Here is a 21,719-nt window from a genome sequence, read left to right on the forward strand (position 1 = left end):
TTTCTGTTGACTTCTTGATCCAATGCAATCTGCCGCCTACATCTACTGGTTTTTCTTTGGCTGCCCCTTCTCAGTCTCCTTCATTGATTGCTTTTCTCATGCTCACTCTTTCAGTGTCATTGTTACCCTGGGTTCTGTTCCCAACCTTCCGCTCCACCACCTTTTTCTAGGCCCATCCAAATCCATGGCTTCAGTACCTATGACTCCAGCCAAGAATTCTCTCCCAAACTCCAATATAGTTAACTGCCTTGAGATAGGAGATAGATGGGTCCCTGGGCTAGAGAGCTGGTGTTTGTCAAGTGGAGTAAAACTGAAGCTTTGTTTTCCCTAGACACTCCAAGGACAAAGTTAGTGACAAGAGCTGAGTTTTGCTGAAGTAAAAAGATAAGATGGTGTTTTTTTGGTCCACCCCACCCCCCGCACCCACCGCCCCCAGAGCCGTGCTGGTTCTGCAGCTCAGTGACGGCTAGAGCTTCTGTTCTACAGGATGGGGTTCGTTAAAGTTGTCAAGAATAAGGCCTACTTCAAGAGATACCAAGTGAAGTTTAGATGGCAAGAGGGCAAAACTGACTACTATGCTCGGAGATGATTGGCAATTCAAGATAAAAATAAGTACAACACACCCAAATACAGAATGATAGTTCGTGTAACTAACAGAGATATCATTTGTCAGATTGCTTATGCCCGTATAGAAGGAGATATGATAGTTTGTGCAGCTTATGCTCATGAACTCCCAAAGTATGGTGTGAAGGTTGGCCTGACAAATTATGCTGCAGCATATTTGTACTGGCTTGCTGTTGGCACACAGGCTTCTTAATAGGTTTGGTATGGACAAAATTTATGAAGGCCAAGTCGAGGTGACTGGAGATGAATACAATGCGGAAAGCATTGATGGTCAATCTGGTGCCTTCACCTGTTACTTGGATGCACGGCTTGTCAGGACTACTACTGGGAATAAAGTTTTTGGCGCCCTGAAGGGAGCTGTCGATGGAGGCTTGTCTATCCCTCACAGTACCAAACAGTTCCCTGGTTATGATTCAGAAAGCAAATAATTCAATGCTGAGGTATACCGAAAGCACATCATGGGGCAGAACATTGCAGATTATATGCGTTACCTGATTGAAGAAGATGAAGATGCTTACAAAAAACAATGCTCTCAATACATAAAGAATAACGTAACTCCAGACATGATAGAGGAGATGTATAAGAAAGCTCATGCTGCAATATGAGGGAATCCAGTATATGAGAAGAAGCCTAAGAAAAAAGTTTAAAAAAAGAGGTGGAACCGTCCTAAAATGTCACTTGCCCAGAAGAAAGATCGGGTAGCTCAGAAGAAGGCAAGCTTCCTTAGAGCTCAGGAACGGGCTGCTGAGAGTTAATAAACCAAACCACAATTTCTATGAAGATTTTTCAGATAAAGACAGTAATAAACGTATTGAACAAGTAAAAAAAAAAAAAGATAAGATGACCACTCCTGAGGTCGACGAAAACTTCCCTGTCTGCACATACACAGGAAGGCTCCTCGAGGGGTCAAAAAAGGGAGGGGGCGCCACCCCATAATAAGTGTGGACATACCCCCAACAACCCTCTGCGGTGGAATCCATCTTAGAAAAAAGTTGCACACCCATGCTGGGGAGAGTCCTAGGACAGGTCAGATGTGAAAAAAGAAACAAGATTATTGGCCTAAAGTAAACAAAGACCCGGAAGGACTGTCCTATATAAGTGATTTAAATCACCTCTTTACTGCGCTCCTCCTCATTAAAGAAGAGACTCATACCCCTTTCTCTCCAGGTGTATATTTCTGCCTTGCTTCAGGCTTAAATAAACTGTTTCTCTGTGTGCTCTCCCACTTGTTGTGTTGTGTCTCTAATAATAAAATTTGTACCTGTTTTTACAGTTTTTGCCTCCTTGAAACATTCCTGCTTTCAAACAGGGGCAAGAGCCAGGGCCACTTTGCTTCTAGCCTCTAGCCCCTGGTGGTCTAGAAGTTAGGATTCCTGGTTTTCTTCCAGGCTACCCAGATTCAATTCCTGGGCAGAGAACTAAGATCTCTCTTCAGGACCGCTCACTGCTGTCTCTCCAAGATCTGCCTGACAGACATATCTGTGTGTATATTTCACAGGCACTTCAAGCCTGAGAGTTCCAGCTTAAAATGCTTCAATGACTCCACAGCTTTCAAGATCAAGTTCCAAATCCTTGGTAAACCATTCAAGGGCTTCTATGATTTGGCCCCTTACCTACCCCTACCGTCCTCTTCCTCTACTCCTCCCCAGGTACTCTCTACTCCTCCTGTATCTAATTATTTGTTTCCCAAATAATTAGATAGATGGGCCCCTGGCCCATCTCACATCTCTGTGCCTCACACATGTTCTACCCAAAAGTCCCTCTACCCCATGCCACCCAACCCATATTTTTTGCCTCAATTAACTTTCTTTCAGGGAAGTTTTCCACTATCCCAAAGTCTGATTTACACAGAGCTGCCGCTGCATCCTAGATACACCTCTACCTTAGCACCTTTGTATTTATTTATTTAGACTACTAGTCTATAAGCATCTCACAATGTGTTTCTATTTAGCAAACAAAAGCTTAACAAATATTTGTTATATGCCAGCACAAACCAAAAAGCCAATTTAGTTCTTTAAAATACTGGACTTACCATTTCGGTACCTGGAATACTCAGGTCCATAATACAGGGCATCTCTTTCCCATGAATAAAATATCTAGGGAAATAAATTGAAAGTCAGAAGGGTGGTTAAGATTTAGAATGGATATTCTTTGTGTCTGCCCAGAACTCCTTCTCCTCCCCTACTCCATCAGGGGCCTGATTCCTGCTAATAGACCCCTGGATATATAAGTAAGCACATCACTTGATCTAGGCTGAACTAGGCATAGTACCTCATCCCCTCAGCTGCAGGAACTGGTCAAAGGACAGGCACGTGAGCAACTCCACCTAGATCCTCTGACATGAGTCTCTAAGTAGTAAGCCTGTGTGCCAGGAACCAGGTCCCACTTTGTGAACAAGCATATCTGCAGTAGGAGAGATGGCGCCAGTAGTTAGGACTAGTAGTTAGGACTCGGAGCTTTCACTGCCAGGTCCCAGGTCGGGGAACTAAGATCCCACGTGCCATGGGGTGCAACTAAAAAAAAAAAAAAAAAAAAAAAAATTTATAGGAAGGATCTAACTATGGGCAAATTCCCACCTTAGCGCCCATCTCTATCTATACACTTTCTGTTATATGGTTATTGAATCAGTAACTTTTCCATCCATAGGCCATTTCAAACTGTATCTCTGTTATTTGCAATCCAAAAAGTCCTAACTAATAACCTCTAACTAATATTCAGAGAAACTGAATAAAATGGAAATTATATGTAAAGGTATACTTCACTGAAACTGTAAAAGGACCTACTTAGTATGCCTTTCCTACTTAGAAAACTTTTATTTATCAGATATAATGTCTTTCTCTTCCCTACTAGGTAAACCCCCAAATTACTATTTAATTCCCTTTTTAATACACTCTATGCAAATCACTTTTTTTTTTTTTTTTTTTTTGGCCATGCCGCACAGCATGCAGGATCTTAGTTCCCTGACCAGGGATGGAACCTGTGCCCCCTGCTGTGGAAGCATGAAGTTTTAACCACTGGACCACCAGGGAAGTCCCTCACATCATTTTTTAAGATAGTCAATTTACCTCTTTCTTTGTTACACCCTAACCAGTACATGGTGAGATAACAATAAGCAATTACAATGAGAATGTAGAATGCTAGGCAAACAAGTAGAGGGCTGGCTTCCCTAGAGAGGTTATCACCTCTATGGAGACCTGAAAGTATGAGCTAACAAAACCAAAGGGGAAGGAAGCTGGGAGCTAGGGAAGGCATTCCAGACAGAGGAAAGCTTCTGTACTCAGGCCTAGATTTAACAAACATGGCATCTTGAGGGAGAAATCCAAGTAACTGTTTATGACTAGCAGCACATGGAGGGCAAAAGGAGAAAGTGACAGAGGATGAATAAGTAAACATGCCAGATCATGATCCTGAAAGCCAAATTAAGAAGTTCAGGGCTTCCCTGGTGGCGCAGTGGTTCAGAGTCCGCCTGTCGATGCAGGGGACACGGGTTCATGCCCTGGTCCGGGAGGATCCCAGGTGCCGCGGAGCAGCTGGGCCCGTGAACCATGGCCGCTGAGCCTGCGCGTCTGGAGCCTGTGCTCCGCAACAGGAGAGGCTGCAACAGTGAGAGGCCCGCATACCGAAAAAAAAAAAAAAAAAAAAGTTCAGGGACTTCCCTGGTGGGGCACAGTGGTTAAGAATCCGCCTGCCAATTCAGGGGACACGGGTTCAAGCCCTGGTCCGGGAAGATCCCACATGCCGCAGAGCAACTAAGCCCGTGCGCCACAACTACTGAGCCTGTGCTCTAGAGCCTGCGAGCCACAGCTACTGAGCCCACGTGCCACAACTACTGAAGCCCGCGCACCTAGAGCCCACGCTCCGCGACAAGAGAAGCCACCGCAATGAGAAGCCCATGCACTGCAATGAAGAGTAGCCCCATCTCTCTGCAACTAGAGAAAGCCTGTGCGCAGCAACGAAGACACAACACAGCCAAAAATAAATAAATAAAATTAAAATTTTTTTTTTAAAGTTCAGATTTTATCCTGCAGGCAATGAAAAGTCACACATAAAAAATGTTTTGGGGGCTTCCCTGGTGGCGCAGTGGTTAAGAATCCGCCTGCCGATGCAGGGGACACGGGTTCGTGCCCTGGTCCGGGAGGATCCCACATGTCGCGGAGCAAGTAAGCCCGTGAGCCATGGCCGCTAGGCCTGCGCGTCCGGAGCCTGTGCTCCGCAACGGGAGAGGCCACAGCAGTGAGAGGCCCGCATACCGCAAAAAAAAAAAAAAATGTTTTGGGACTTCCCTGGTGGTCCAGTGGTTAGGACTCTGCGCTTCCACTGCAGGGGTGCACAGGTTTGATCCCTGGTCAGGGAACTAAGATCCCACAAGCTGCACGGTGTGGCCGAAAAAAAAAGTTTTTAGCAAGGGAGTTACAGGTTTAAATGTGTTAGACAGATTACTCTGGCTACAGTGGGAAAAGTGGATTGGAAGACAAGACTGGAAGAAGGGATAACCACTTAGGAGGCTACTGCGGCAATCTAGGTAAGAGATGATGCTAACCATCGAGCTGGATGTTAGCCTTGAAAATAGAGGAAAAGGCACAGGTTCAAGAGATATTAAGGAGAAAGAAGTCAACAGGGCTCAGTGATCAATCAGAATATGAAGTGAAAAAGAGAGGAAAAGGAACAGCCCATGTTTCTGCCAAGTTATTATTAGCAGGGCCTACTATTTACCGAATTCTTAGCACACATGCATTACCTCATTTAATCTTCCCCTAGAAAGAAGATGTAGTTTGTTTCATATTTTTGGTTTGAGGCTGGGAGAGGGAAGGTTGATAATAACTACAGTTTGGGATATGCTCAGTCTGAGTCACCTGTGGGAGCATACAAATGAACATGTCATGAAGATAGATGATATATGAGTCGGTTATCAGGAAAGAGCTTTGGGTTGGAGATTTAAGAATTATCAGCATACAGATAGTAACTGGGAAAAATATTTTTTAAAGTAAAATATCTCCTTTATTCATGCTAATATTTATTTAATACCTATACAACTATAGCTTTGAGACTAGTGTTAGAGAAAAAAAACTGAGTAAAATTCAGTGAAACTCGGTTACTATAGGGAGGAGGTAGCTCACTATAATGGTTCAGAGGTAATACAATGAGTACGTGATTATCTCTGCTGGGGGAAGGACGGAAAGAAGACTTTACAACATGTACCACCTAAATCTTGAAGTAGGTTAGCAGAGAGTTTAGGGGGAGGAGGACACGGAGAACAGTAAAGACACTACAAGAGGAAGAAACAAATTCAAAGACAAAAGAAAAAAATTTTTTAAAGATACCCTGCTTCAGAACAGAAAAATTAAATATTATTCATGTCAGTCTCCCAAACTAATTCTTAAATTTAATAAATAGAGCAGATATATTAAAAAATATTTTAAAGACACATAGGGGAAATTCATTCTACTAAATACTATATCATATTATGAAAGCAACATTATAAAATTAAATGGTATGGCTACAAAAATCCAATAAAAGATGGAAGGACTGTTATTAAAAGAGTCCAGATATATATTTTTTTCTAATTTATTTATTTTATTTATTTATTTTTGGCTGTGTTGGGTCTTTGTTGCTGCACGCGGGCTTTCTCTAGTTGTGGCGAGAGGGCTCTAGGCGCACGGGCTTCAGTAGTTGTGGTGCACGGGCTCAGCAGTTGTGGCTCATGGGCTCTAGAGCACAGGCTCAGTAGTTGTGGCGCACTGGCTTAATTGCTCTGCAGCATGTGAGATCTTCCCAGACCAGGGATCAAACCAGTGTCCCCTGCATTGGCAGGTGGATACTCAACCAATGTGCCACCAGGGAAGCCCCAGATATAATTCTAATGACGTTTGGCTTACACACAGACTGGCATGATAAATATATTTTTAAAAATTCAATCTCTTCTTTAATTCCTAACAAAACTACTAAAGGCATTTAATAATGTGATCTGCTAAGATTTAATGTTTGACCTGACAAACTAAGATTATTCCCAAGACTTAGAATGTGAGTTTGCACATAAAAAGCTGAATAGAAGGAAGGCAAAGATGGTAGCTCTCTTCTAACTGCTTTGCATATCAAAAGACATGCATAACCATAGATAATCAAGAAGAAAGGGGAGTTTGTTTGTTTTGCGGTATGCGGACCTCTCACTGTTGTGGCCTCTCACATTGCCGACACACGCAGGCTCAGCGGCCATGGATCACTGGGCCCAGCCTCTCCGAGGCATGTGGGATCTTCCCGGACCACCGTGTCCCCTGCATCGGCAGGCGGACTCTCAACCACTGCGCCACCAGGGAAGCCCGAAAGGGGAGATTTTAAGAGAAGGAAAATCCTCAGATAGTATTAAAAAAACATGAACCTACACTGATAATATTTATTTAACCTCTATTGTGTACAGATACTATGCCTACTTAAATAAAGAAAAAAATATTCCATAACTTAAGCCCACTTTTTCTATTAAGTCCAGTGCTCAGTCCTCTTTACTCTCCCCTTCAAAGCAACTAAAGTCAACAGGTGCACAAACTGACATTCGTAATTACTAAATGCTGATTTGTCCTGGGTTTTGTTTGTTTTATACGTTAGTCTTTTTTCATGAACTAAAGTGTAGCATCCATGCAGAAAATCAGCCACTTCTTTCCTATTCTTTTCACCATCTCCATCACGGCAGCCCCCCATCCTAGCACAACCACTTGAATAATAAAGGCTCTGGCACAGGAAAAAAAAATTGTTGATTTAATTTCTGACTTTTAACAACGGACAACGTAAGAAGATTAAACTACGTTTATTATCAAAACACCAACACATGATGTTTACATTTCTTAAGGCGTTTAAGGATTCTTTCATTGAAAACTGAAGGATGAAAGTTAAAATGAGTTAAAAAGAGAGCTGGGCGTTTGATAGGAAAACATTGGAAATAATAAAAAGCAGAATGAAAAGGCTGCTGTTGAGATGAAAAGGTAATATTTTTTTTAAAGTGGGGTTAGAGAGGCAGCTGCAAATCATTTTTTTTTTCTGAGAAGCCAGGTTCATGTCCAGGATTTTTTTTTCTGAGCTCAACCAATCCCCACCTTTTCTGAGTTATCCAGTTTCCAGGCAAGCAGCGCTTCTTGATTGGCTTAAAGATGTCGAGTAGAAAAGCCAGCCAATCCTACCTTCACGTCAGAACTGTGCTATGGAGACATTACAACCACTGCATGGCGAGAATGTGTACAAACCTGTCCGTGCCACAAATATCAGATCCCAGTTCTAAAGACTATTGCCGAAAAGAAGATTCTTTAAAGCCAACAATGAGCGCGATCGGGCGTTTACACTTTTTTATTTTTTTTAATTACTCTAGCTCTCTTTCGGAGAGAAAAAAACAAAAAACACCACGTTTTAACCAAGAACTTAAGAAATAAACTGCCCCAGGTCGAGAGACTCACTCTATCCAAGACGGATTTCCACACGGACCTCTAGGAGAGGGTCCGGATCACGGTAGGGCTCAAGGAGGGACCCAGCGAGGATCAAAGTTGCCGTGGGGGAGGGGATGTGGACGACGATCCAAGCGGCACAGATACCGGGAACCGGGAATGCCTCCCCGCAGTATCCAAACTCGGAACGTGCAGAGAGGCTGTGTTTGGATTGGGAGTAAATAAACAGCTCTGCTAGGAGTACGTGCTCGGGAGGGTGGCCCGAAGTTCCAAGAAGGATCCGCGTGGGAAAAGCCGAAGGCGCTCGGAGGGCCTCGAGGTCAAGTCCAGGCGGGAACTGACAGGGAAGCTACTGGGGGCGAGAGGGGTGTGTCAAGGGCCTGGAGGCCCGCCAGGGACTGGGGGGCCGGGAACTCGGCCGCGGCTTCCGCCTTCGCCCGACCTCGGGCGGCGCGCCATGGCCCGCCCCTCACCGACGCCTCACTTCCCTTCCGTCCGGGCGACCGGGCCCGCGGACCGGACTGCCCGCGCCGGCCCCCCACGTTCGGGGATTGGGGTTTCGGTGGCAGCGCCTCCCGCCTCTTACCTCAGGCCCTCCGCTCGGATTCGGGGACTCCAGGATTCCTTCCCTCCCGGACCCTCAGCCCAGCCCCGCCGCCCCGCCTCCCACCCGCCTCCTTTACCTGCTCCGGGAACGGGCGGAGGGCGTCGAGGCCGAGGCCGCGTCGTCGAGTGTGAGACGCAGCGCCGCGATTCCGCAGCCCTTTCCCGCCGCCGCCACTGCGCTCTCCGGCACGGCGCAGGGCTGGCGAGCAGCGGCGGCCGCGGGGGGGAGTCGCGCGGCGGGCGCCCTGCGGGGAGACACTGCCGCTCTCCGTCCGGCCGGGGAAGAGCAGCCTCGCAGCAACCAGCCGCGAGAGGGCGGGTGGGCGGCCGAATGGGGAGGGGTCTCGGGGAGTAGGGAATGGCTGCCACGTCGCCCAGGTGGATCGCCGCTCTGCGCCTCCCCCACCCACGCCGGCTCCCGACCGCGACCTCTGGTTCGTCCCCGAGCTCCGCTGGGGCGCGTCGGCCCGCCCCAGAGGGCCGGCCCCGGCGACCCCTGCCCGCGGGCGCTCCCGCCTCTCCCACTCCCCACTGAGAGCGGGTCCTGGCCTGGCCGGTTCTGCCGCATCTGAGCCGCCCCCCACCCCCGAAAGAAGCTCAGCCGAAAGCCGGACGTGTTTTCCCCTCTCCTTGTTGTGGGGTCACACGGAGAAGCAAGCCCTTTTCAATGCGTCGGGTTTTCGGGGAAGGCGGGAGCCGTTTTGAGCTGGTGAACGTAGCAATAAGGGGCCCGTAATTTCGGCTGAAACAAGCTGCGCAGTAACCGTGTTAGGCACAGCCATGTATAAGCCTCTTCACTCCCAATCTTCAAAAGCAAAACAGAAACACAAGATCATACTCGCTGGTTGAGGCGGGGGAGGAAATGGGAGCCGGGGCGAGCCCGCCACCTCGCAGGTCCCAGCGGCAAGTTGGGAGAGATCGCGGGGCGAGCCAAGCGGCCTCGGCTTAGCCTAACAGAGCTGTTGACTCGAGGCGTGTAAAGCCACGGCGGCGGCGGGAGCGCGAACCGCGTCTCCGCGCGCTCCGCGCTGTCCGCGGGAGGTTTCCGGGCGCGCGGCCCGCTGCCCCTCTGCGCGCTCGGGCGTCGGACACGGCGCGGCCGTCTCGGAGCCGGGAGACAAAGGGGTCGGCGGCAGCCGCGGCCGCAGCCAGGACCGAAGCTGCCTGGTCCCAACCGGCGCCGCCGACATGCGGTTAGAACACGCTGGCGGAAGCACAAAAAAACGAGACCACGTTTGCAACGTAGAACCGCAGGCGCTGACCTTTGCCCCGCTTAGAGCTTCAGTTTTCAGGTGCCAAGAAAAAGCAACGAGGTTTTCTGCCCTTTTTGCATTCACTGTGTTATTAGACCGTCCCCAAAACCTGCTCCATTTTTTGTCCTCCTAAACTCTGCCTTCCTTTGTTTGCTTCTTCTGTGTTCTGACGTGAAATATTAAGTGTTTTCAGGCACACGAATTTTTCACCCTTGCTTTCTGGGGGTGGTGATTATGCTTATTTGTTTTTTTCCTCCCTCTGTTCCCCTCCCTTTTCAATTACTTTTTGTTCCACCATCAGTGATTTTCGTAGAGAAAAGAAGTGGCCCCCTGACAAAGTATTCCTTTGCATCGAAGAGACAGACTGTCAGTGTTGTTTTAGTAATTGCTATAAACTGAGTGGAAATTTGGGGAAAATGCAAGTGAATTTTTATCTTCATTTAGGTCTAGATGGAACACTAACTCACGAAAACATTCTAGTGGGTTTTTTAGAAACCCGAAATATTTAAGCAGAGACCTCGGGTTTGGTACGTGTTCTAATGAAATCATCCACACGGGAAAAAAAGGTATGGTTTTTTTTTTCCTTTTGTATGATTTTTGTATTTTTAAAAGTCCCTTGAGCCCCTGTTAAGAAATTAAAATACAAACACCCCTATCAATGCTTTTATTAATTTTGAAGCAGCAGAGATTTTAACAAAGTACCCAGAATCTCAAGATATAAATAACTATTGCTGAGACCCTGACATTATCTCTGCTTCTGAACAGCCATTAAAAGAGACTAATAACAATGATACATGCCACTTTAGTAATGAAAGAATCCTAGTAATTTTAAACTTCAAAGAAATCTAGCAAGTTAATATTAATTTCATTCATCTGAAATATGAACATAGTAAAATGACTATCATGCTGATAATATTATCAGCATGATAATGAAAACTGGCATTGAAATTCTTGATTTTTCCTTTTAACATTGTTAAGGATTCATCACATCTTAGGTCTGAACAAAAAGAAATAAAGTATTCTTAACACTGGAAAATATATTTCAAGCCAGAAAGACATCACCCAGGCTGAATATTTAAAGAAAAAATAGTGTTTGCTTACTATATCAATAAAAGAAAAACATCAATACTATAAAGTTCTAAAGTCAGACTCAAATGAAGAACAAAGCAATCGTTACTCAACATCCACAATACCAGCCTTCTTTGTGAATATTTATAAAATTTCCTCCTTCCTTATTGGTTTAAATTCTAAGCCAATAGGAAAAGTACAACACATCTTTTAAAGGGTGAGACATAAGCATTAGGTTAAAACATTGGATAAACTGATTGTTTATCATGCTCATTCTCATTTGACATTGGGTATCTTTTAATTTTAAAGAAGAAATTTAAGAATATCTGAATTAGTGAGTATCTTGATGTACCTTAAATACCAAGGTGCTACTCCTGATCACACCCTGCTCTCTATAATCTTCCAGTTGGTTGTTACAATATTTAATTCTCTAAAATGCCAGATGAATCTGTAGAATGGCAAAATGCTACCATTTAACACTTTAAATAAGATGAACCCTGGCATTTCTTTAGATGAAAGACTGGCCTTTAAGGAAATAATAAAATTTACATTTTTAAAAATGTCTTGGATTTTTGTAAATAAATAAAATTTTGTAATTTATTATAAACAAATCTTTGCTATTTGTCTAAAGCATCTTCGGTCTATTTAACAGCTAAATTCTAAATATGCTTGTTTATGTTTAGAACATAAGTATGATTTCCTCTCAGTCGAAAATAATTTATGCCACCTTTGCATTTCTATCCTTTTAATTTGACTTGGAGCATTCCACTTAATTTAATTATTTACATATTTATAATCTCCCTTAGTAGATCATCAATTCCTTGAAAATAGGTTCTGTTTCCCATTCAGTCTTGTATTCCTCATTACCAAACTCAGACCCTTGTACAAAACACTCCTTGGACACTTAATGAGTAAAAGAATGAGCATTACTCCATGACACAGCATATGGCAAATCAAAAGAAAATCTGTCTCAGGATTTTTTTCCTCTTTTACATAGTGGCTGATAAATACTTGTTTTCATTCCCAATTAAACTTAGACTAACATTTTGCAAGAACATTACTAAAAGAAAGTAAGAACCAACATATGCTGGAACTCCTGTGTTTTTCAATTTTAAATCTGGTAGAAACTGGATAGTGAGTTATATTGCTGTTATCTAAAGTAAATAATATCAGTGGGCTTATCTTTATAAAAGATTTCTTTACCACACTCAGGAGCTACAAGCTTTGTGGCCTTGGGAAAATTAAGCCCTCTAAAACTCAATTTTCTCATCTCTCTAATGCATTCATTATATCTACTTATGATTAATTAAAATAATGAAAGCATGTAAAAGTAAAGGCTCAATAGATGGTAGTTATTGATTGCAGATATTATGGATTCAATCATGAAGAAAAAGTAATTTTCTCTGTGCAGTTATTTATCTATTAAAAGGCAGGCATAAAGTGCTGCTTTTTTTTTAAAAAAAGTGAGGAAACAAATATCTCTAAGGAAAGAATAGAATACTAAGAACATCTACGGAGAGGAGATAACTTTTAAGAATTGAAATTTGCTAAGAGAATACATCTTAAGTGTTCGTGCACACACACACACACACACACACACGGTAACTATGAGAAGTGTTAATTGTGATAAGCATTTCACAATGTATATCTATATCAAATCATCATGTTGTATACTTTAAGTATGTACAATTTTGTCAATTATACTATACCTCAAGCTGGGAGGTGAGGAGAGATGGGGGGGGGAAAGGTCAATCCACTGGTGAAAAAACAATTTAAAAAAAAAAAACCCAAATCCCTTAGTGTAGTTTCCAAATCCTGCCACTCCTACAGAAATGGGCTTCAAATAGACCTCAAGCATAGATCCACTGAGAGATGCTCTTGAGAATGTCATCTTTGCTATACCCAGTTTCTCCATAACTGAATGGCAAGACTGCCAGTGAGGCAGTCTCCAAACTTGACAGGGAAAGATAGAAATGGAATTGGCAAAAGAGAGTATTAAAAAAAAAAAAAAAAAAAAAGCCACTTAAGAGAACTAGAACTACAGAATGGATGGCAAAGACAGCTTCCTCATGCCTGGGATAATCCTTTTGTAAATGTGATAGCAACCACAAGTGCTTTGTCTTTGCGAATAATTTTTACTGGAAGCCATACTTCAGTCCAGAAGCATATTGGGGTAGCTCCAGCTTTATGTAACTGTAAGATTTCATATCATTTGCCAGTAAGGGAATGTTACATTCTATACTCATACCTTTTGACATCTGTCAGTTACATTACTCTTCCATTTGTGACAATCACACACGTCCCAATACATCCTACTTCCAATGATGTTGAGCCATTGGCTAACCTAGTCATTCATTTTCACTCATCTATGTCTTTACAAAGCCGTTCAAATGCCCTTTCTCCTGTGAAGTTTTCCTAGATGCCCCAAACATAATGAACTGCTTCTTCATCTACAACCATAGCAATTTGCATATCTTTCTTATTCAGTCACAATGATGACTGTTTCTTGGTGTGTATCTTCACCAAAACTGAACTCTTTTCCCCTAGACAAGGAGATATATACCCAGTGACTAGAAAACATCCTCTATACATTGAAATGTAGTAGACCTCTTTTAGGGTATCTCCTTGTTCACAATTTCCCCTTTAGCTTTACTCACCCCCATTCCGTAGGGTGGACTTCAGGGCATTAAAAAATGACTCCTGGCCACAGTTAATTAACCAAGGGTGGGTGTCTCAATACAATTAGCCCCTTCCTGGAAAATTTTAGAATTGAGACAAAGTCAAAAAGTAGCATTAGTAAAATCAAAAGACAAATGATAAACAAGAAAAAAGTGCAATTCATATCAGAGACAAAGGACTGGTTCCTCTAATATACAGACACCTGGAAGTCAATAAGAAAAAGACCAACAACCCAACATAAGAAAAAAAATAGGCAAAGCATAAAGAAAACTTAAAAATTTATATATTTTACATATGTCATGTATTATAAGTACATTATAAACACACTTCTGGTTTTTTATTGCAACATTAAATTCCAAAATTTGGAATCCTATAATTTAAAAGAATGATGCCACTCTCTGAGTTCTGATACTGTAAAATCTCCAGGATAAATTGCTCAGTGAAAAAAAATGTGTGTATGGTATATTGCCATTAGTGTAAAAAATTGGGAAGAGGAGAAAGGTAGATAGATAGATAGATAGATAGATGTATTTTATCACATATACATAAAATTTCTCTGGAAGAAGATGGAACAAACGGGTACCATTGGTTGCCCTTGAGAAAGGGAACTGAGTAGCCAGAGGAAAGAGGCTGGAGAGACTTTTTACTGTACCTTTTATGAACCAAAAGAATCTATTTGCTATTTAAGAAAAAAAATTAAGTAGGAGTGAAATATTTGGGATTCTAGAGAGATTCGTTTTCTTTGTGCAACTAAGCATATATGGGGTTACCTCAGGAGTTGGGGGCAACTATATTCTTCATGAAGCCTGAGGAGAAAAGGAAGCTGTCCTAGAGAGAAGACTGAAGCAGACAAGCAGAGAAGAGAGATTGGAGAGATGGAGACAAAGGATTGTCTGGACTCTCAACAATTTGGTTCTAGTCTTTCCTGGAGCCAGCTGCATCCCTCCCCTTGGTTTCTTTAAAACATTCCTATAGGGCTTCCCTGGTGGCACAGTGGTTGAGAGTCTGCCTGCCAATGCAGGGGACACGGGTTTGAGCCCTGGTCTGGGAAGATCCCACATGCCGCGGAGCAACCAGGACCGTGAGCCACAACTACTGAGCCTGCATATCTGGAGCCTGTGCTCCACAACAAGAGAGACCGCAACAGTGAGAGGCCCACGCACCGCGATGAAGAGTGGCCCCTGCTCGCCACAACTAGAGAAAGCCCTCGCACAGAAACGGAGACCCAACACACCCCAAAATTAATTAATTAATTAATTAATTTTTAAAAAACACATTCCTATATTTTTTTCTTCCAGTTTTATTGAGATATAATTGACGTATAACACTGTATAAGTTCAAGGTGTACAGCATAATGACTTGATTTACACCATGAAGTGATTACCACAGTAAGTTTAATGAGCATTCATCATTTCATATAGATATAAGATAAAAGAAAATAATATTTTTTACTTGTGATGAGAACTCAGAATTTGCCCTCGTAACAACTTTTATATGTAACATACACCAGTGTTAATGATATGAATCATGTTGTGCATCATATCCCTAGTATTTGTCTTACAACTGAAAGTTTGTACCTTTTGACCACTTTCATCCAATTCTTCCTTCCCCCACCCTCTGCCTCTGATAACCACAAATCTGGTCTCTTTTTCTATGAATTTGTTTGTTTTTTGAAGTATAATTGTCTTATAACACTGTTAGTTCCTGGTACACAACATAGTGGTGCAATATTTCTATACATTACAAAATGCTCACCACAATAAGTCTAGTTACCATCTGTCACCACACAAAGATATTACAGTATTATTGACTATATTCCCCACACTTACATTTTATCCCCATGACTCACTTATTTTGTACCTGGAAGTTTGTATCTCTTAATGTCCCTCACTTATTTCACTCACTCATTCCCCCACCCTCATCCCCTCAGGCAACCACCTACTGTTCTCTGTATCTATGATTCTGTTTCTGTTTCTCTGTGTTTGTTTGTTTGTTTTGTTTTTTAGATTCCACATGTAAGTAAGTCTTTTTCTTCCTAACTTACTGTACCTAGCATAATACCTTCTAGATCCATCCACGTTGTAGGAAATGACAAGACTTCACTTTTCTTTATGGTTAACATTCCATTGTATATATATATATCACGTGTTGTTTATCCATTCATCTATCTATGGGTACTTAGGTTGCTTCAATATCTTGGCTATTGTGAATAATGTTGCAATGAATATAGGGGTGCATATATCTTTTCAAATTAGTATTTTTGTTTTCTTTGGAAAAATACCCAGAAGTGGAATTGCTGGATCATATGGTAGGTAATTCTATTTTTAATTTTTTGAGGAACCTCCATACTGTTTTACATATTGGCTGCACCAATTTACATTCCCACCAACTCTTTTCCTCACATTCTTGCCAACATTTGTTATTCTTTTTGATAATAGTCATTCTGAGGGGATATCTCATTGTGGTTTTGAATTGCATTTCCCTGATGATTAGTGTTGTTGAACATCTTTTCATGTGCCTGTTGGCGGTCTGAATGTCTTTGGAAAAATGTCTTTTCAGGTCCTCTGCCCATTCTTTAATCAGGTTGTTTGGTTTTTTGATGTAGAGTTATATAAGTTCTTTGAATATTTTGGATAATAACCCCTTATCAGATATATTGTTTGCAAATATCTTCTCACATTCAGTAGGTGACCTTTCCATCTTGTTGATAGTTCCCTTCGCTGTGCAAAAGCTTTTTAGTTTGATATAGTACATTTGCTTATTTTTGCCTTTGTTGCCCTTGCCTGAGGAGACAGATCCAAAAAATATATTGCTAAAACGATGTCAAATATACTGCTTATGTTTTCTTCTGGGAGTTTTGTGGTTTCAGGTGTTAAATTTAAGTATTTAATCCATTTTGAGGTTTTTTTTTTAACGTGGTGTGAGAAAGTAGTCCAGTTTGATTCTCTTGCATGTAGCTGTCGCATTTTCCTGACACCACTTATTGAAGAGGCTGTCTTTTCCCCATTATATATTCTTGCCTCCTTTGTCATAGATTAATTGATCATCTAAGTGTGGGCTCATTTCTGGGCTCTCTATTCTGTTCCATTGATCTACGTATCTGTTTTTATGCCAGTATACTGTTTGGATTACTGCAGCTTTGTTGTATAGTTTGAAATCAGGGAGTGTGATATCTCCAACTTTGTAAAAAACATTCCTATATTCTTATAATAAATCTCTTTTTTTAAATAAATTTATTTATTTTATTTTTGGCTGTGTTGTGTCTTCATTGCTGTGTGTGAGCTTTCTCTAGTTGCAGCGAGCAGGGGCTACTCTTCATTGCAGTGCGTGGGCTTCTCATTGTGGTGGCTTCTCTTGTTGCAGAGCACAGGCTCTAAGCACGCAGGCTTCAGTAGTTGTGGCTCACAGGCTGTAGAGCATAGGGTCAGTAGTTGTGGAGCATGGGTTTCGTTGCTCCGCAGCATGTGGGATCTTCCCGGACCAGGGGTCAAACCCATGTCCCCTGCAATGACAGGTGGATTCTTAACCACTGTGCCACCAGGGAAGCCCTCTTCTTTTTTTTTTAAACAAGCCCAAATTCCTTTTTCTTTTCTTTTTTTCTTTTTTTTCCGCCGTGCTGCGTGGCTTGTGGGATCTTAGTTCCCTGACCAGGAATCAAACTCAGGCCCTTGGCAGTGAGAGCACAGAGTCCTAACCACTGGACCGCCAGGGAATTCCCATAAGTCTCCCCTTTTTTGGCTTAAGCTAACTTGAGTTGTTTTCTGATTGTGGCATCCAAAAGAGTTTAATTATTATACTAGGTTTCCTGTAAATGCTCGTTAAAATAAAATGTGAAGTTCTTTATAATGAAATCCGTTTTGGCTCTCAAAGTTTATACTTTTTTTTTTTAATCTCTCAAACTGAAAGAGGATAAGTGGGCAAGTTCAAGGGCATTCTGAAACACATTCACCCTAAGCTAAGGTGGTGTTTGCTGATGGAAAATATAAATGAGGCCTGGAGCCAAGTTATACATCCCTCCTGCTAGACTTTCCTCTCAGTTCCCTGCCTGAGAACTAAGACTTCTCAATTAGTGTTTCATAATAGCCTGCCTGAAAGATAAGTTCTTGACTTTTTCTAGTTAGGATGGTGTTTGAGGATCGTGGGAAATTTTTATTAGTTTGGTTTAGGCTGGTTTGCATTTTGATAGGAAAGGCATTAGGGAACAGTGCAAGAGCACCAATCCTAGGGTGAAGAGACCATGGGTGATAATTATTTGAGCATATTCAAATATGAGTTTCCAGGACCTAGGGCTAGTTAATACATTGAGGCTTACTCTTTCAGAAAGCAGTGGCCATTTCTTTGTTCATGTTTTCAAATCTATAGATAGAACTATCATTTTACTATATATTTTTTAATCATTTTTCCTAGTACTGAGAAAATAGGAAATACCTCAGAAAATTCACAGAAGGCCCAGAATGGCATTTGTAAAGCAACTCCTAGAGTTAAACAGCTTGCAAATGAGGCTAAATATAGTTTGTATGAGCCTGGTATCATAATGCACATTCCAAGGATTGCAGCATAGAAGCTTCACAAATGTTTATATACCTTTGAATTTAAACAGGTGAATATAAAATGAATAAGGTGAATTTAAACAGGATGATGAAATTATCTCTGATGTAAAACGTCCGAATAATTGCATGTAACTACTAAGGTGTAGAAGAACACAGTTTATTTCTACCATTAAAATCCCACTGAAAGGGCTTCCCTGGTGGCGGAGTGGTTGAGAGTCCACCTGCCGATGCAGGGGACACGAGTTTGATCCCTGGTCCGGGAAGATCCCACATGCCGCAGAGCAGCTGGGCCTGAGCCATGGCCACTGAGCCTGCGCGTCCGGAGCCTGTGCTCCGCAATGGGTGAGGCCACAACAGTGAGAGGCCCGCGTACCGAAAAAAAAGAAAATCCTAATGAAAAAATTAAATACCAGGAGCTACTCTTCTTCATTCAGCCAATATTTCTTGAGAATTTATTATTAGGGATATTGTAAAAGTATAAGACATGGGCCCTGTCCTTAAGGAGTTTTGTAATTTTTCTGAGATAAGACATACAGATATAAAGCATCATCATTGTTATTTTCACTACAAGGAATAGGATGGTGACATGGAAAATAATATGGGCTTTTATCTTATTTTATTTATTATTAAAGAGCAACTTTGAAAGCCTGCAGTTGAAATAACTGCAGGAATTTAAGGGAAGGTCGTGATCCCAGGCACCCTGGTTCCTCTGTGGTTCCTCACCCCATCCTGTGCCCAGCATGAATCAGAGAGGGCAACCCCAGCACCTCGCTAGTGTCTGACACGTGGAAGGCCCTCAGTAAACATCCACTGACAATATGGGCTTTTTTTTTTTTTTTATGGCTGCGTTGGGTCTTCATTGCAGCGCGCAGGCTTCTCATCACAGTGGCTTCTCTTGTTGTGGATCATGGGCTCCAGGTGTGCGAGCTTCAGTAGTTGTGGTGTGTAGGTTCAGTAGTTGTGGATCGCATGCTCTAGAGAGCAGGCTCAGTAGTCGTGGCGCATGGGCTTAGTTGCTCCGCGGCATGTGGGATCTTCCCGGACCAGGGATCAAACTCGTGTCCCCTGTATTCACAGGTGGGTTCTTAACCACTGTGCCACCAGGGAAGTCCCACTGGCAAAATGGGCTTTTAAACTTGGTTCCCGTTTTCAGTTCTGCCATGTCATTAACGTATGAGCTCTGCAAAGGTAACTGACTGATCCCAGCCTCAGTTTCCTCGACTGGTAAAGTGAGGATAAGGATGCTAACCATAGAGGACCACTGTAAGAATTAAATGAGAAAATATGTATGAAAATAGCTAAGTAAATGCTTAATATATATCAGGTGCTTGATAAATATTAGTTTATTCTTTAACTGAACTGAAAGGATTATATATTTTTCTCATTTTGATTCATTTATAAATAATAATGCTTTAGTTATATTCAGTGAATATTTAAATTGAAGTTAGCATAAATAAATGAAAAATTTTTAAATTTAACCAAAAAAGGAAAATATTTTGAACTATAAATTCTTAAAAATAAAAAATAAAATTGAAGTTAGCTAAAAACTTCGATCATTTTGAGAATCAAAACTTAATCACTTTAGGGCTTCCCTGGTGGCTCAGTGGTTGAGAATCTGCCTGCCAATGCAGGGGACACGGGTTCAAGCCCCTGGTCTGGGAAGATCCCACATGCCGCGGAGCAACCAGGACCGTGAGCCACAGCTGCTGAGCCTGCGCGTCTGGAGCCTGTGCTCTGCAACAAGAGAGGCCGCGACAGTGAGAGGCCCACGCACCACCATGAAGAGTGGCCCCTGCTCGCCGCAACTGGAGAAAGCCCTCGCACAGAAACGAAAACCCAACACAGCCCAAAATAACTAACTAAATAAATAAATTTTTTTTAAAAAAACTTAATCGCTTTAAAACTTAAACTCAAAGAGATATCCAGAGTTTTAATCAAGTAAACTAGATAAGGGGAAAAAATTAAATATTGTTTTCCTAGAAAAACATTATCATTCCTAGAAAAAATGTTGTCATTCCAACTTGCTCTCTGAATGTAATATCACCTAACATAAGTGCCTTTGTCACATGTAAAACAGTTCCAGATTTTACTTTAGGTCCCATATAGATGTGAGTGTTTCAAAATATGTCCTACATTGGACATTTGTTCATGGTAGGGCATAGGAATTTCTCATTATTTGCTTTGATGGACTGCTGAAAATACCTGTTCCAAATCAGGATGGTTTGTAGGATGATGTCAAGGAGTTTCCTCATTTTCTTTTGGCTGATTCCAAAATACAGAGGAATTTGCAGCTGCATGGAACATAGTAAAGAGAAGTTAAATAACAGTAATTTGTCAGAGATTGACCAGCATTGATCAGAGTAGCCCTGCTCAGTACACAAATTCTCCAGTCTCCTTCCGTTTAATTCAGTAAATATATATTCCTTTTCTGTTTGGTTTTGTTTGGGTTTTTTTGGCTGCACCTCGGGGCTTGTGGGATCTTAGTTCCCGACCAGGGGCTGAACCTGCCCCCTCGGCACTGAGAGCTGGAGTCCTAACCACTGGACTGCCAGGGAATTCTCAGTAAATATATATTCCTGTGATTTATGTTGGGGTCTTCAGGAAGCCCAGTAAATAGCATTGGTCTTCTCTGTCTAAATTGAGAATAAAGGGCAAGTATAAGGTAAATGATGGATCAAGTATCTCCTGAACTGATAAGGACCAACTGGAGGCTGTAGCTTATGAGAACCAAACTGATCTGTCACCTGAACAACTCAGTTAAGTAGATTTCCCAGGCAGCACAGGGCCACACTGGGTCTTGCATGGGGTTATAGGCACTTCTGCCTTTATGGGTCCCTTCTTCCATAACAAAATATTTAAAGATATATTTTATGACTGCACTGATATAAATAAAATATATTAATACCGTATATTAAAACATTTTCTTTACCCTACAAGTTCGTTTATTTCCTTCTCATTTTAAATTGAATGAAAACATTTTCAAGGACCCTGAAAATATCCTGACCCCTAGACACTGGGCCCACTGTGCCTAATGGAGAAATTAGCCCTGGGTAACACACTGGACAAAGTAAGTCATAAATCCTTGGTATGTACTCTCTGAGCAGCCTTATTGTCCAGAGAGAAGAGAGGAAATCAGGCAACCATGCCTAAGTTGTTCTTCCTGAATTTACCAATCAGATGTCACTCTTTCTACTCTGGGATGGGTAAAGAAATAGGGAGAAGCTAGGAGTTACACCATTCTAGCTCAGTCCTCATAAAAGAAAATATCAGTAGAGAAAAAGCAACCCTCTCTTAGCAAGCCTGTCCTTACTACTGAAATGGTTACATTCACTTACCATAATTCGATAATCCTGGCCTTTAAGATTACCCATCTAACTCTTCTTGCTCCAGATTTCAGTTTACTAGAAAACTTTCTGATTATAACTATATGGCCTCCCATATCTTCCTACCAAGAAAGAATGTATCAAGCAGCTGATAAGCCATACAACCTGCTCTCTGGTTACATTTATCAT

General features: G+C 42.0%; 1 protein-coding gene and 1 pseudogene across 14 annotated transcripts in view; one reads left to right on the forward strand and one right to left on the reverse strand.

Annotated features, from left to right (window-relative positions):
- Nucleotides 1-9,628, reverse strand: part of N4BP2 (NEDD4 binding protein 2) — an 86,871-nt gene extending 77,243 nt beyond the window's left edge. For 6 of the 14 annotated variants that reach the window (XR_010841078.1, XM_067036234.1, XM_067036233.1 and 3 more), the window contains exons 1-2: nt 8,735-8,880; nt 2,657-2,720 (exon numbers count right to left, since the gene is read on the reverse strand). The gene's annotated coding sequence lies outside the window, so the exon portion shown is untranslated. Of the gene's footprint in view, nt 1-2,656; nt 2,721-8,063; nt 8,253-8,734; nt 8,912-9,495 lie in introns of those variants that run through there. The other 8 variants (XM_067036240.1, XM_067036229.1, XM_067036239.1 and 5 more) reach the window with 5 other exon arrangements.
- LOC131758700 (large ribosomal subunit protein uL18 pseudogene) lies at nt 438-1,455 on the forward strand (annotated as a pseudogene).
- Nucleotides 9,629-21,719: the final 12,091 nt, after the last annotated feature.

The sequence above is a fragment of the Kogia breviceps genome, chromosome 6 (genome assembly GCF_026419965.1).
Source record: "Kogia breviceps isolate mKogBre1 chromosome 6, mKogBre1 haplotype 1, whole genome shotgun sequence".
Taxonomy (NCBI): Eukaryota; Metazoa; Chordata; class Mammalia; order Artiodactyla; family Physeteridae; genus Kogia; species Kogia breviceps.